General features: G+C 42.7%; 1 long non-coding RNA gene across 1 annotated transcript in view; it reads right to left on the reverse strand.

Annotated features, from left to right (window-relative positions):
• Positions 1-2,398: 2,398 nt before the first annotated feature.
• The window catches only part of LOC137441844 (uncharacterized), a 98,703-nt gene continuing 83,613 nt past the window's right edge, over positions 2,399-17,488 (reverse strand). The window contains exon 3 of the long non-coding RNA XR_010987499.1: positions 2,399-2,524. This is a non-coding gene — a long non-coding RNA (uncharacterized lncRNA). The remainder of the gene's footprint in view (positions 2,525-17,488) is intronic.

A 17,488-nucleotide genomic window follows, 5' to 3' on the forward strand; every position in this document is an offset into this window, starting at 1 on the left:
TCTACCAGCCAGGACACATATTCACCATCCATCTAATTTTTAACTTTTACTACAAATCAGATACTCTCTGCTCCAACCATTTGATTGTGCTCCCCCTCCTGTCTATATCAGGTGATCACCCTTTCTAGATTGAAGACACTACTGTCTTTAGTAGCATTCTCTTACTGCTTTGTTTGCAAAGCAGTTCAGACAGTGCGCTCCTGGCCCACACCAGAGGGCTGAGAGTGCTACCTCAAAATAAGCTATAAGTGGCAAAATAGTTGTTTCTTTTTCGGGAAAGGCCACAAGGTACCATTCCTGGGAAACACCTGGGCGACACTGAAAATTTTTTCTCCTTGGAGGCAACTTCTCTGCCACTGCTGACTTGCCAGGAAGTCATGCTCCAGGTCAGATGCCATGTGAGAAGTTTCCACCAAAAGGATGGGAGAGAGAGCAGAAATAAAACTGAAGGCAACTTGGAACAGTCTTTGATTCTGGAAACCTGGCACAGTCTCTGTTAATATCTCCAATATTGTCCTGTGTCTCTTTCTGGTTTTGAGTACTGTCTATTTTGACCCATTATTGTTTGTTTATTCATGTGGTTTACCTCTTCATATGTATTTTGCTTGGCTGATACAGAAAAGGAAAAAAATCAATAACATTTTTCTTTCCTCTCAGACCTGTTTGCCTTCACAAACTGAGACTGAACACACACACACACACACACCCCCCAGCTATTCTCTCAGAAGAGAGTGAGAGACCATTTTGGATCCATGGTGAAGGATGTGGCAGGGGAAGACAAATGCTGATGTGATTATACCACAGTGCTGGGTTTCATAATTTTTGTGTTCCTTTCAGAAGTGACTAGGAGGAAAGAAGGCAAGTCTTTTGGGAGCACTTCCTTCTGCGTGAGTCACACATCAACAAAGGTCTAGATTTATGTAATCTCTGATCGACGAGGGCTTGAATACAGGCAAAACAATAGCTTTGATGCACCTCTTCACTTGCACAGCCATTCAGAATACAAAATACAAAGAAGCAGAACCTGAATTATTTGGTTCCATACACACAGAACTGCACGTGTGGGTTTTGTGCAATATGTATCTGTGCACTCTCTGAACCCCACAGCCCACATTAAATGGCCAATCAAAAGCCTCAAAAGGCAGCTGGAGTCTTACTGCTGACTTGGATTTATGCTCCAGAGCAGTAGAAGGGTTCTCATGCTCTTAATTTGCCACAACAGTCACTTCTCAGTTTGAAATTCCCCATGCTGCTAACAGAGGAGACACACACTGACAAAAATCATACAGCTGCAAACCACCTTATGCTCCTTCTCTTCAGACATAAGTGTTGCAATTACAAGTCCTCTCACTTTGTCCCGTTAACTCAATTTCAAATTGGCAAAGCCACTGATCATCTGGTTTGCTAAGCAAAGATAGAGGAATGTTTTTCCTAGCACCATTTTTCCTTAGGCACCCAAAACTAGCCAGTTGTCTTGCTCCTAAAGAGATCAAACCTGGAAGAAAGTAGCAGCATTCTAGTTTCTGTTAGCAGGGCTGAAACAATAACAACTATTGTTTCTGCCATCTATCTCTATTATATTATATCCCCTGCCCCCATCTCTCAGTTATAGTCCTCAACTCGAGCTGTGGGATTTTACCTTGATCTCCACCTTTTCTGAGTCCTACAGCCAGATGGACCTTTTTCTACATTGAGTAAGTCCCTCAGACTCATTGGAGAGCTCCTATCTAGCTCAGTTAATGCTACAATAGTGGTATGACAAGTTACTTGTGCTGTCCTAAAGATAGAGTTTGACTCTACAAATGTCAGGGAGAATCTGTCAGTTCTGCTCATGACCGACTATCCACCTGGCTGGGAGGATAGTCTCCTGAATTTCCTTTTAGATAGAGTTTTTTAAAGACAAATTGTTACACAGATGAGTGCCATCCCTAGCAATATATGGAAGTCTCCTGCTTCTCTCCTAAAATCAGGCCTTGGAGTTGTGTTGCGTTCTAAAACACCACTGCTAGAATCTTTAACAGCAACAGATTCCCCACAGCTTCAGCTGGAAAAATGAGCACACAGAAAGCACTCAGGGATCTCTTATCTTCAACTGACTGCAATAATTCTTCCTTACAGGTCTCACATGACTGCAAAAACTCATCTACAATTTTCTGTAAACTTCCATTCCAAATTAATCACCATGTAAGGAGGCAAAGCATTATCATCACTGTTATTTTCTCCACCAAGTATACAAGAATCTTTATCAAGTTCTTCTGAGCTCCAGGCAGAAATATCATCTGAAAGATTCACTCAAATATCCTTCCAAAATCAATACCTCTCCATATCTCCAGAATTTTCTGTTCTGTTTTACCATTGTGCCATTTTCTTACCTTTATCTGTGCTCCATGTGGACTGTTGCTGTGCTGCTCGGGGCACTCTTTGACCTCTGCATCCCCTGGTGTCAGGAAGAGTCTTAATTGGAATTCATCAAATGGTACCCAAACCAAAAGGCAAGCAGAGGCTTCTTTAGCAGAATCAGACCCTGCAAGTCACAAGAATATAAGGAAAACATGACATTTGATTAGATCACAAAGCAGCAAACTAAAAGCTGATCAAGATTTTTCCCCAACAGTTTGTTTTCTGACCAACTGTATTTGTAATCACAGGAAGTTACTAAGATTCCAGAAAAGACTGGGCAGGTTTATAGATTAAAAAAATAAGTTATGAGCATTCAACAAGCATTCTGGAATGACATGAACATTTCTGAGATTAAGGCAATCCACAGATTACTTGAGCGCCCAACAAACTGCAGATGCTTCCTCTGTCTGCCCATTGCACTTCTCTTCTGCCTTCCTCTTAAGAATCTGTTGAGACTCCCGCTAGAGATGGTAGACCAGACAAAACATGAACCTTGTCCTGTCTAACGAGTCCTAAATCCACAGATTTTGCATTTCTGATCATAGCCACTGCTGCAAGAGCTGCATATTGAATCTTTTTTAAGCAGTCTATCTTGCCATCTTAGGTAGCTAACTGTTGTATCCTGGTTAGTTCTCAATGCAATCTTCCTGGAGCTTATTTTGGACCATTTTGTCTCCATTATTTTATGCAGACCTCAGTTTTGAATCATTGCCTTTTCAACCACAGGAGGTTTTACATTCCCATCTCACAATGCAGAAAGGTTCCTATTGTTTCAGAGTTTACTCTCGCCTTCCAATTTTTAGGGATTTTTTAAAAATAAAAATGTTTGTGTTTCTGTCCCAAAGGGTCAATGACATCAGTGAAAATACACCCCTTTACTCCATTGATGTGTCCTATATCTTGTTCACTGACTGGCTCAGTAGTGCCCTTTCATAAACATTCTTCTCTTCATAAACATTGCCTTCTCTACCCACTACTGTCAATCATAAGTCTGAAATCTAAAGAGCTACACTCACGTAAACAGTGTGCAAGTGAAACTGGAATCAAACACTGACTTTTTGGATAGCTGTTTTCAAGTTCATTGCCAGAGCTACCCCAGAGGAGACTCCTGCACTGTGATCATCTTGTCTGCCCTCTGATACAAAATACCCATAGGGCTGCTTTGAATTAATTGCAGCTGCAGGTCCAATAGCTGGGGTTAAGCTAGGCAAAATCTGCTTCTGAGGAACATTTGCTACCAAGTATAAAGGTTCTAGTGCTGGAAAACACAGTGAACCCAAGCTAAAATATTTTGACAGGTGATTACCTGCACTGTTGGAAATACATACACTATTTCTGGTTGAATTTACCTACTACCAACTTAGAGCTGCTGGGATTTGTCAGATCATGATTGCCTTTGCTACCGATCTATATGTTCTTCATTTTGGTTCGTATTTATAAACTGCAATGCTAGTGATCTTGTTTAAAAAAAAGAACCACAAAAAAAACCCACAACCAAACAACAAGAAAAAAACACCCAACCAACTTTATAACTAACATGCATTTAGGCTTCACATCTCTGTGTGGAGGCACTCGTTATAGAAGACAGTCAACTCCTATAGGAGGACCTTCTGATTAGCAATCAACAATATTTGTTTCATGGGATTGCAACCAACCAATTTCTTCCTTCATAGATACCCTCAATTCCCATGGTCCTTCCCAAGCACTGTATACAAATTCAAAGTTTTCTGATAAAGCTTTGCTTGTTTTTGCATGACCTCTGCAGAAAAATCATTGCTCAGTTACCATTGTCCCCATTGTCAGTTTGTGCATGTCGATTCTTGAACTACAACAACAGTAGTTCTTAAACAGCAGCTTTTCCTTGGAGTGATCATACCAAGAGAAGGAAATTTAAAGTGTTCAAAAATAAACCCTCCCTCTACACAGTAAGTCTTTACATGGCTGTCTTCCCCTGTACAAGTGCTCTTAGTGCAGCAATTTTTACTGGCTTTCTAATTGGCAGGAAACTTGGAGGCTCTACAAAAAAGTCTCTCTTAAATCCTCTGCAGTTCAAACGTGCAGCTCCCTGCTTCTTACATTTCCCCACCTACCTGCTCCATTTTAGCACTTTAGAGAAGATGTTCTCAGGTAGGATGCAGGTTTGACCCAATCCAAGGTAAAAGCAATACAAAGGCAACCATAAACAGTCATTTTCCTTAAAGCTCAGTTGAAGCATTTTTATCATATAGAATTATAGAACTGTTAAGTTTGCAAGAGACCTTTGAGACCATCGAGTCCAACTGCTCACTTAGAACTCACAATCCCACCACTACTGCTAAGCTACTACAACTAAATCACATCCATTCCCTTAGCACCACAAATGCAGATGACAGTTATATTTGCATCTGCACTATATCTGACTGAACAAAATAAGAGAAAGACCATCTACCACTACATGACTTGTGTTTTATGAACTCCACTTTGGGGCGTGCCACTCAGATTCAGCTCCGTCTCCAGACAGATACTTGTTTTGTCAGATGGATTGATGAAACCTTTGGTGCCAAGACAAAGATGATGACTGAATGTCAGTAAACTCAGCCACAGCGCCCCAAGAAACAAAGGCAGGTCCCACTAACCTGCAACTAAAGGCTCAAGATGTCAATTTCAGAAATGCTGAGCTGTGATTTAAGGCTGGTCCCAGTGAGATCAGCAGGAAAGCTACTGGGAATCCACTCATCTCAGCACTGATTATTTTGGAACATCCTACTCTCAGTGAAAGGTAGGGGGGCAGGAGACAGAGGTGAAGATGACACTAATGGAGCGTTATCCTCTGCACTTGCATACAACCAACATTTCACAGACATATCTCCTTCTGATCGAGTCTTAAGTACACCTCTTTAGGTCACTCAAAGATTCCTAGGAAAGACATAATTTTAACTATTAAAATACTTTGTTTCACCCACATTGAATTTCCTTCTGGCTTTGGTTGGTTTTAACATTTTCCACGTCATAGCACACACATATGCACACATCTATATTCAGAAGCTGTGGAGTCAGAGGGACAAAAGTGGTCATCTAGATTGTGCTGACTAGAAAGTGAATCCATAAGTCTGAGTCACAACATTTTAATGAAAATACAATTGTAATGCAATTTTAATTACATTGGGAAGTTTCCCATTGTCTCTATCTTGGACAATGTGAAATGATGGGATTTGAAGCTGTCAAAGGCAATATGGGACAAGGCTTTCTTTCCAACCCATACCAAAGGGAAACTGGGAATCCAAATCGGTGATGTTGGTTTGCAAGATGTGATTCATTCTTGGATGTCCTTGACTAGTAGACACAATGGCAGATAACAATGCATTGCAAGATGCTGGACCCCACTCAGTACCTACTGAAATGGTATTTGGGTATGTATCAGCATTTTAAGATTTAATCAGATTTTCCCTAGCTTCCCACTCACTTTGATATGAGGGAGAAGTAGAGATGAAGGCATTGAATATGGTAACTTCTGGATGAACCCCAGAGACACTGCACAACTATTAGATTTTATTCTTGGGTGGGTTTGCTGGTTTGGGTTTTTGGGTTTTGTGTGTGTGTGTGGTTTTGTTTGGTTGGGGTTTTTTTCCCAAGCCATGGTGCAAACTGGAAAAGCAGCATCCTGACTTCTGTCATGAGGTAAATGGCAGTCCACTCCTCCTTGCTGCTTCTCCCTATTACTCTTCTGCATCATCCATCACACTGAGTTGGACTGGAGTGAGCCAAAGAGGAAGAGAATTTTTCCTCTCATTTTATTTTTTAAAGCAGTCTCCTCCTCCACCTCGCCTTTCTCCTACTCCTCCTCTTCTTCATCCTCCCACCCACCCCCACCCTGTCCATCTCCCCTCATCCTGCTCACACACGACTCCCCCCCTTTACCGGTATCCAACACTGTCAACCCAAACACATGATAAATTGCCCTGTCAACAGAATTCATTCAGGGACCAATTAATTCCACAGAAATGAACCAGGAGCCATCAGTTGCTGAAAAACTCCAAGTGCAGGGAGCGAGGAAGCTAGCTTTGTGAGTGAGAGAGAGAGAGAGAGAAGCTTGGGAAGTTAGTCTGACAGAAATTGGTCATTTAATGCTTAAGTGCACCGTAGACAGCCCTGTCATAGCAGCCAGCATGGCAAAAACTCCCCCAGTGCTTTATTTATTAATTATGTGGAGCATCAACAGGGGTCACTTCACTGTCTTGATACAGACTCATCAACTTTACTTCTTGTCACTGAAAGAGATCCCACAGCATGTGGGATAGAGGGCCAGGCCCTATCCTGACTCTGTCTCCTGCCATCCTGCCACAATACAGACTAGAAGCAAGTTTGCAGGAACACCACCTGTGCCCTCGGTGAGAGTGGGCAGTGGTGGGCAGGGACACAAGAATAGTCAGAAGCAGAAGGTAAACCATTATCCTGCTGCTGCCCAGCTCTGGAGCAGAGGTGGTGGGAGCCTGGAGATTTCATTTACAAAGCTTCCTCATTATCCTCCTTCAGATTCTCTTTAGCCATGATGCCTGCAAAAATCTGACAGCAGTTAGGCTGCTGATGTATTATGAGTACTGCCTATCCTGCTGATCAATAGCATCTCATTGCTCCTCATTGTATTCCCTCAGCTGTCCATACTAGCTGGTGCTTCTTGACTCATATTTGTAAGCCCTCTGAGGGCAGGGCCATCTTTCTCTAGCATGCAAGTACAGCATCAGGTAATGCCAGATTCTGATCTCCAAGAAGTGGTCCTCAAACAGTTGCAACAGGAATTATCATTATTATTATTAACAATAAGAACAATCTATCCTCTTACAGAATCACAGAAGATAACACTGGAGGTGACATTAGGGGATTGTCAAGACCATGCCTCTACTAAGGCTGGACCAACCACCATAAAAGTATTTCTAAACTTTTTTGTCCAGACTGCTTTTAAGAACAACACAAAAGGTTACACAACCTCCCTAAAGCAACCCACTCTAGTGCTCCACTACTCTACTTCCCCTCTTCACCCTGCTGTGACTTTAAGATTTGAAAACAATTGCTTCCCTCACAGGAAATGTCAAGCCAGACCCTGAGATGTATCTCCACCTTTAAAAAAGAGACAGAAATATGTCTCTACCATGTGAGGGAGATTTACAAGTGATGCATAGGCTGCTTCACATTCTCTTGCCTTGTAGGAAAACAACAGGATGCATCCTGTGTATGGGATGTATTCTCCATCTGGTTCAACAGAATCAAACTTTTCAGAAGGGATAGGCAAGGAAAAAGAGGTGGTAGAGTGGCCCTCTGTGTCAGGAAAACATATGAAACCATGCAAATTAATGAAGGTGATGATAGGGTTGAGTCTTTATGGGTAAGAATCAGGAGTAAGGCCAGCATGAGTGATATCATGGCGTCAGTGTGGGTTTACGAGGGGCAGATCCTGCATGACCAACCTGATCTCCATCTGTGACAGGATGACCTGACTATTGGATGAGGGAAAGGCTATGGATATTGTCTACCTAGACATTCAAAAAGCCTTTGACACCATTTCCCACAGAATTCTCATGGACAAACTGGCTGCTTGTGACTTGGATGAGCACACACTGGATAAAGCACTGGCTGGGTGAAAGGGCCCAAAGAGTGGTGGCCAATGGAGTTACATCCAGCTGGCAGCTGGTCACAAGTGGTGTTCATCAGGACTCAGTGTTGGGACAACTTCTGTTTAACATCTTTATTGATGACCTTGATGATGACAGAGTGTGTCATCAGTAAGTTTGCAAATGACACCAAGTTAGGTGGGAGTGTTGATCTGCATGAGGGTAGTTAGGCTCTACATAGGGACTTGGATAGATTGGATCAATGGGCCAATGTTAACGGGGTGAGCTTCAACAAGGCCAAATGCCAGGTCCTGCACTTGGGTCACAGCAACCCCAAGCAATGCTAGAAGCATGGGGCAGTGTGGCTGAAAAGCTGTCTGGCAGAAAGGGACCTGGGGGTTCTAATCTACAAGCAACTGAATATGACCAAGCGGTGTGCCCAGGTGGCCAAGCAAGCCAATGGCAACCTGGCCTGCTTTAGAAATGCTGTGTCCAGCAGGAGTAGGGAGGTGATTGTCCCCTTGTACTCAGCTCTCGTGAAGCCACACCTTGAGTATTGTGTCTGGTTTTGGGCACCACAGTACAAGAGGGATGTGGAGGTGAGGTGCTGGAGTGAGTGCAGAGGAGGGCAATGAAGCTGGCGAAGGGCCTGGGGAATAAATCTTATGAAGAGCAACTGAAGGAGCTGGGGCTGTTTAGTTTTAAAAAGAGAAGGCTGAGGGGAGACCTCATTGCTGTCTACAACTAGCTGAAAGGCCACTGTATAGAGGCTGGTGCTGGTCTCTCAGTTAATTAGCAACAGAACAAGAGGGAAGGGCCTCAAGCTGCGACTGGGTAGGTTTAGACTGGACATTAGGAAATTTTTTTTCACAGGAAGAGTGGTCAGGCACTGGAATTGGTTGCTCAGAGAAGTGGTTGAGTCACCAACTCTGGAAGTGTTTAAGGGTCATTTGGATGTGGTGCTTGATATGGTTTAGGGGTGAACCTTGTAGAGTAGGGTTATTGGTTGGACTTGGTGATCCTGAGTGTCTCTTACAACCTGAATGTTTCTGTGATTCTGTGAAACCCCATCCTCCATATGAAAGCTGAAAACCACAAAGAAATCCTGAGAGTAGTGATAGTACACTGGTGCTGCAGAGCTTAGGCCTCCCACTAGCAACTCTGCTGATTGAAGAAGAAACATCTTCTCATCTGCACATGATTACTGGTGTCCAGCAAAGAACTGAAGTGTTGGAACACTTCCAGTCCGTTCATTGTTTACACTGATGTTTGGAGACCCAGAGCTACCCTTCAAAGTTTTGGGTTCCTGGTCTGGATTTTCCCAACATCTGGAAGTGTTCACATATGGGGCTTAAGTGCATTCCTTCTGCAGATATCTCTCTAAATACACACCGGTCTCATCATGCTTATCACCATAATAGATGCACACAAACTACAGCAGAAGTCTGAGCTGGTGAATCACTGAAGTTTTATCTTGGTAAAAAGCTGTTGCCTTTACCTCTTCTGACACCACCATGGGCCATTTCAAAAGGGCAAGAAATCCTTGCCCTGCCTATCATGATATACAGTGGTAACAACAAAACTAGTACATCAGATGGCACATTAGATTGAATTTAACACCATAAACTACAAAACATATCTTCCTGATTTGGAGCTACCAGTCAGATCCTTCCAAAGCTTGGAAGACACCTTGGAGAGATGTCCTAGACTGCTGCCTTGTTTCCTTCCCTATCCCAGAAGCAACCTTCCAAGATCACAGCTCCACAACCACCTTATAACACCACAAGCCAGGTGACAAACTGGAATAATTGTACCAGTTTCCTTAAAAAAATATAAGATGTTTTCCAGAAGACAGAGGGAGCTCTCAGGCTGTGCCAGGGGAGGTTTAGGTTGGATGTTAGGAAGAAGTTCTATACAGAGAGAGTGATTGCCCATTGGAATGGGCTGCCCGGGGAGGTGGTGGAGTCGCCATCATTGGAGGTGTTCAGAAGGAGACTTGATGGGGTGCTTGGTGCCATGGGTTAGTTGTTTAGGTGGGTTGGATTAGTTGATGGGTTGGACGCGGTGATCTTGAAGGTCTCTTCCAACCTGGTCTGGTCTATTCTATTCTATTCTATCCTCAAAACCAAACAGTATCTCAAAGAGCATATCTTGAGCAGCAAAAGCCAGGAAGTGAACATCTGATCCAATGACAATCTGTACTTATGTCCTTATCCATATATCTATATCTCTCCTTATGGCTCCACTCTCTCAGTACTTACCCAGTAGTGGATAAATCTTAGTGTGTTATGGAAGATATAGCCTGATGAGGAAACTCAGTTGACAAAGGACTATTTAAGTCACATGGGATACTTGCAAATCCCTTCCAATATCAACTTCAGTACTGTTTCCTGATCAGACTTCAAGTGCATTTTTTAGCATTCATTTCTTGCTAGCAACCAATATTTCACAGGGAAATTTAGATGAAAAATGTTCTCTGTTCCTTTGTTTCATATGAGGAGAGGAAGAGAATCTTTTATTTCAGCTAATGAGTAATGTACAGGGGCAAAGATTATTTTAGCTGATCTGCAGGATGTACAGGCTGCAGTATGTACAGGCTGCAGTAATCTTTTTACCAGTGGCTTAGGTAACTGCCTGCAATGTGAGTATTAGCACACAAGCAGAAATAGTAACCACTGCACTTTTTGCAATGATTAAAAAAATGATGGGGAAAAAAAAAGATGAAATAACTCCAGAGACCCCTGCTAGTTACATTTATTTCATTCCTGTGTGTCATCTGAAAAGTGATGGGGAAAACAATGAATTTAAGAAGTGAAGCTTAGGTACATAATTGTAACTTGAATAGAATAGAATAAACCAGGTTGGAAGAGACCTTCAAGATCACCGCGTCCAGCCTATCATCCAACACCACCTAATCAACTAAACCATGCAACCAAGCACCCTGTCAAGTCTCCTCCTGAACACCTCCAATGATGGTGACTCCACCACCTCCCTGGGCAGCCCATTCCAATGGGCAATCACTCTCTCTGTATAGAACTTCTTCCTAACCTCCAACCTAAACCTCCCCTGGCACAGCCTGAGACTGTGCCCTCTTGTTCTGGTGCTGGTTGCTTGGGAGAAGAGACCAACATCCACCTGGCTACAACCTCCCTTAAGGTAGTTGCAAAGAGCAATAAGGTCTCCCCTGAGCCTCCTCTTATCCAGGCTAAGCAAGCCCAGCTCCCTCAGCCTCTCCTCACAGGGCTTGTGTTCCAAACCTCTAACCAACTTTGTTGCCCTTCTCTGGACACGTTCCAGCAAGTCAACATCCTTCCTAAACTGAGGGGCCCAGAACTGGACACAGTACTCAAGGTGTGGCCTAACCAGTGTAGTGTACAGAGGCAGAATGACTTCCCTGCTCCTGCTGGCCACACTGTTCCTGATACAGGCCAGGATGCCATTGGCCCTCTTGGCCACCTGGGCACACTGCAGGCTCATGTTCAGCCTACCATGGACCATTTGCTGGCCTTTAAAACCCTCCTACTTAAGATATTCAGAATGGGAATCATATAACAAGCTAATTCTGTCAAGTTACAACTAATATTCAGAATGGAACATCCAATTAACACCATTTTCACTAGATTATAACTTCTTTGTAAGAGGAACCATGAATACATTAAAACTACAAGCAATGCTGAGCTCACTCAGATGTTGTGGTGATACTACAAGTAACCAAAACAACAGATACTCAAGACATATTTTCAACTGTTCCTACTCTGTGCCAGAAATAAACTACCCCATCACAGAGCAAGCATGACAGGAGAAATCAGATATAAAATCATTCCAATAGTGGGGGACCTAACAGCAATCAGATCAGAAAATTTACTTCTGTCTTTGGTCAGATTTCCTTTACTGTCCAAAAAGACAGGCAATAAAGAGAAATGGAAAGAAGTGGAATGAAAGGATATTTTGGGCTTCCATTTGCTTATCCCCATTACAGCACAACCCTGTAGTCTGCTGTTACAAGTTTGTTCAATACTCTGTCCTCAAGCAGATCACCCTGCAGGCTGAAGACCTCAGTTAGCAGTTCCCTGCACGGCACCTCCACCGTGGACATCATTCCATATAATCACCTCCTCTCCAAAGCACGTGTTTTTCTCAAAGCCTCCTCTCCTGGCAGTGTGTGGCAACTTACTGGCCTAAGCTAGAATGCAACAGGTCATCAGTTCCTTGTGCTGAAACTGTCAAACCACTGTCTACTGGGGACATATTTTCTGATGCAGTTGATAATTATTTATGAGGCCTGGGAGGGGGCTCAGACCACCATCATCCAGAGTTACACATATCAAGGTCACAGGCCTTGCAACACAACTAGTACTGACAAGCAGGGAAAAAGTCATGTGATTCTAGGAGATCAGTGTGGACTACCATAAGCACTACAGTTGGTGGTACTTTTTTCTTGTAAGAACTGCCTAACTGTTAAGCTGTAGGCTGTTAACAGCCGAGAATGAAAAGTAGGATTTCATTGATGAACTTTCTAGCAATGGGGGCTGCTAGCTGCAAGTGTTCAACAACTTAGAAAACTGCCTTAAAATCTCAGAAGCAAAAAAATGTTTGGGATGATTGAGAGTTTCCTTCTTTTTAATCCTCTCACCTTCTCAGCCACATGGCTAGTAAATGGCTGCTCTAAAAATTCAAGTTACTTTTTAACATAATATTTTGTCTCCCAGGACTAGGACTTTAAAGAAAACACACAACTAAAACATTACAAAGACATCACAGTTGATAACACTGTACTGAGTCATCCCAGCCTTGGATATGCAGAGGGCTTAATATGCAGAAAGTGGTACAAAGTCGTCAGGAAATTGTTTCTTGGAAGACAGCTGCATCTGCCCATGATACTAAAACTGGTCTTCTAACATAGGGATTGCTGGACTCACTCCCCCAAAGAGAAATCTAATGGTAGATTAAAAGGCAGCAGAGAGCTCAGACCCTGCCTCATTTACCCTTCCCAGGCCAATTTTTTTTCTTTTAAGCTGCTGTGTGGCACTGTCTGCTGTGAGCTGTGTCAGTGATGGAGCCCCATCACTTCAACAGAGTGGTTGCAGCATCATGGCACAAGAGAGCACACACTGCCCTCATCCTCCTGGAAATTTCAGGTTTGTGCTATCTTCTTTGATTCCTTGGAGCTGAACTGAGTGTTCTCACTGACACAGCTGGAGCCACATAGCACCATACAGGTGGGTTTGCCAGTTCTTAAATGCACCTGTTTCCACATGGCCAAAACACTGAGGAAGGATCAATATATCAGTGCAAAGATGGGCCCAGATAGATGCAAAGTACCGACTGAAGTCCATAAGGACTGAAGTTCCATATCAAGAAGAGAGAATTCCTGCAATAAAAGTGGCAGGAGCCACTGTCAGTGTGTCCAGAGGAACCTCAGTTTGGCCCTGGAGCTTACAAAGCATGCTTATTTTCCAGCAGGTAAAGCCAATCTGCCTTCACTTTCTGCATCATGAGAGTTTTCAAAGAGTATCTGAATAATTCAGGGAGACTTTGATCCGAGTGCAGACGGATACAGGCTTAAACTGTTTCCGGAGCCAGATGGGAAGCAGTGTTCCTGGCACTTCTCACCTTCTGCCACTTCCCCTCGACATCTGATCCTAGGCCAGCAGCTTTTCTAGCTCTAATTGTATTGGCAGCTTAGTGATGTGTTTGGTGTCAGTGAAGACCCCACAGTGCTCTCAGTCCCCAGCCTCTCTCATCATTTACCACTTGAGAAGCACTGTGGGACATGAGAGCACACACTGCTCCACAGGTCTCCTTTCAAGGATGCATAAGATTGCCTTTTGGGGAGAAAAGGTCAGTACACCCACACCACTGCTTGGATGAAATTGTATCCAATCCAGAGGCAAAGATCTCTGCAAGGGACATTTGGACTCTGTTTTTGAGTTGGGAGAGAAGCAAAGCTGGTACAGACCTTCTGTATGCAGCCACGAAAGAAGATGACAACAAAAGCTTTTACTAAGCCTCTGTGGATTCCTTGTTGCTCCCTTCATTTTTCAGGTAATTCTGCATCTTGTGTTAGACTTTATTCAGCCTGTCAGGGCTGACCTGACCAGGATCATTATCAGCCCAACCAGGAAAAGAATCTGAGTTCCTTTAAGGCTACAAGGCCTTTTGATAACAGGTTTATAGTTCCTCCTGTAACAATGACTTGATATCGTACCAATGACTTGACTCTGTTCAAGAACATACATTAAAAATTAGTTTATTAATGTTGATTTTAACAAATTAATTATGTATTTATGTATAATCATGAGGAAAGTGATAATCAGAGCAAATGTGAGAAGAATTCAGCAAGACAGAGGGTTATGAGGTTTTGCCTTCTCTTTTCTTTTGGTAACAGTCACTTTCCTATGACTATTCTTTAAAGCATGCTTTTGTCCCTCCCTCTCTGACTAAACTATAAACTACTATATAAGCCATGAAAGGTTTTCTGATGTCAATATATCTCCCTATATTGATTTAAATGCCTGGATCTTCACTGTGCTAAGGAGCCAGCCTGCAGTTGTACTTTCCACCAGACTGTGTGTATGTTCTGACCCAAAGAGATAGGGATGAACATACAAAAGCATAAATTAAAATAACTGGAGGGTCTCTATGCAGTTCTTGTGTCATGTAAAAGTATAACTCTGTCATATAAACAAGACACAATACAGTTCCTCCCACTCACAGTAATTACATTTCTAGCAGCATTCTAAGGACATGTTTGAATGGATCTCACCACTGCAGTTTCTCAGCTCACTTTGGCTTCAGACTAACACAGAACTTCCCAGGAACTCTATTGCCCATTTTACAGCTGGGAAGCATAGGAATTAATTACTGTGTGCATGGTCACACTGAAACACATAGCTCAGTACAGAATCGAAGTAATGTCATTTAGATGCCACTTAATGTCACTTAGTATTTGATCCACTAGACTGTTCTTCCCACAGCTGATCAACATTTTGTATGTAAATCAGCCACTAGAGCTGGAGGAAAGGCACTGTAAACTTAGATATTGAGAGAAGGCAAGAAACTGCAGAGAAAAACCATAACAAAGAGAACAACATATCTAGCAGAGTTTTCAAATAGAAAAAATGTGCTGTTATCAGTAGTTGAAGCCACAGAAAATTCCCCTTGTAATGCTGAAGGCTTTGCTCCCTATAATTTTCTGTCACCTTTCAGCCAAGCAGTGACAAGTGTCTGCAAATCCAGAAATGAGCTCTTTGTCCCAAGAACTGAATGCCCTTCAGGACCAGGACAGTATTTTTGTTGTGTGTACATTGCTTGTGCAGCAGGTTCTTGCTTTTTTAGGAATACCAGAAGTGATAACTTGGAGTGGGGATGGACAGATTGGATACATTTGGTCTTGTAATTCCCAAGCCTCTTTTCTACTCCTCAATTTACCCATCATGGAATGACAAGTTTCATAGCACAAGGTCAAGAATTAGACTCTGTACCCTGAGAAGAGGGAGAAGGTTATGAGTAGGAGTTAAGGGATGGAATTAAAGAAGATAAACAGTCCTGGAGTGAAAAAGATGCTGGCAAGCAATATTATCTGAATGTGTTGTCCCAATCGAGCCCATAAGTCTATTCTAAGGAGTACCATTACATGCACAGTGTTTGCAAACTCAGGCCGTGATTAAACAGCAATGACATGTAGCAGCCTATGAAGGAAAGCAGCGGGTGCTAAAATGCTTAGCTGTTTTTCTTTTGAGAAATCAAGTGTGCTTTGAAGATAACAGGCCATGAAGATTAAGCTGCCACTGCACCAAAGGAGAAAAGCAGATGGAGCCACCAGCACTGCCACAGACGAGTACGCAGAGAGAGATGTTTAAAGGCTGGAGATTTTATCAGCCCCTGCTCAAGGAGGACTGCAGGTTTCAGCCGTGGAAGGTGAAGAAAGGCAAAGGGGAAAGGAAGGGGTGGAATATGAGGTAGAAGGATTTAACTAATTAAAAGAGATTAATTAGCACCATAAAACAGGCACCATGGATTACAGCAACTGTCAGCAAAGAACGGTGACAGCTGAAGCAGAGCTGCCCAGCCACTCCTGTCCCCAGCCACTTGCCATCTTACCCACCTCAAGTCATTGGGGCAGTAAAGTAGGCCAGCTTGGAAGTCATGGAGTGCTCCCAAAATGAGGGGTAACTTGGAGGATGGATTTTATCCAGACAGTGGAATGAGTTGGTGCTTTTTTTATATATTTTCCATGTCACCTTGAGCAAATCACTGATCTTGCTATGCTCCAGTTCCTGAAATAGGCAGATATTTCTTCTGAACTGCCAATTTAAATTGTAAGACCTTTGGGGCAGAGAGTAGAGCACACCTCCTATTATTATATTTATAAAGGAGCAGTAAATGTTGCAGAAAGGCTGCAGTAAAGAGTTAGCCACCTGGTAACCAGAGTCCAGATGCATGTAGCAGTAGTTCTTAAAAATGCTCATGCACCCCCTCCTCCCCACAACAGACCTTTCATATCACTAAAGTATTTTGTAATTTCACTGTCAGAGGAATTTTTAAACTAAAAATCTCAAGTTAATATTACCAGCTTATTTTCTGGTAAATGTTTGTACTTCTATTATGAATGTTTCCACTTCAACATTTTCTCCTATTTCAGAACACAACAAAGGTTTAAACATCACAAAAGTGCTTGCACTTCTCCTCCTCCTCCCCCCCCCCCCCCCCCCCCCAAGTGAAATAGTTAACACTGCTCTTAAAACAGCTTAATTCTGTTTAGTCAATTTTCTAGCACTTCTAAAACACTCTTCTTATTCTGGATGACAGCACAGTTTTTTATGTATTCAAATTTCTAATAAACTTTGTATATACAACCATCATTATACCCACCTCCACTACACTACCACAGGTAACATACACTGTTGACATGTGAAATATCTTTGTATTTGCTGTTCACATCTATTAATCCTGTAAAAACGCATTTGTCTGCCAAATAAAGTGTGCTATGGGGTGCGGTTCAGTTACGTATATGCACAGCACTGGAAGATCTGATCTCCATTAAAGGTGTCATTTGCATTTCACAGGATGTTGTAGGGCAAACATATTTGTATCTGTGGGGCAGAGAGAGGCTTGGGAGAGAAGCACAAAGCAACTAAAACAGAATTACTACCGCCTAGTGCAGAAACAAATGTAGTTATAAATGCAGTTATAAATATCAGAATCATAGAATCAATAAGGTTGGAAAAGACCTCAAAGATCATCAAGTCCAACCTGTCACCCAAGACCTCATGACAACTAAACCATGGCACCAAGTCAGACTTTGAGAACCTTTAAAAACAAACACTTAATCCCCAGCAACAAGCTTGGTTTTTCCTCTGTGCTCTCAACTGCCACTGCAAGTCACACACGTCATCTGCACTGTAACATGGGTGAAAGAAAATGTGGAAACTGCAGGTCCACTGCTGTTCACTCTGCCATTTGGATTCTAACTTGTGAGGGAGCTGTTCATGGCTCCAAGC

This window comes from Melanerpes formicivorus, unplaced genomic scaffold, assembly GCF_026170545.1.
Source record: "Melanerpes formicivorus ecotype bairdi unplaced genomic scaffold, bMelFor1.0.p_v2 SCAF_6, whole genome shotgun sequence".
Taxonomy (NCBI): domain Eukaryota; kingdom Metazoa; phylum Chordata; class Aves; order Piciformes; family Picidae; genus Melanerpes; species Melanerpes formicivorus.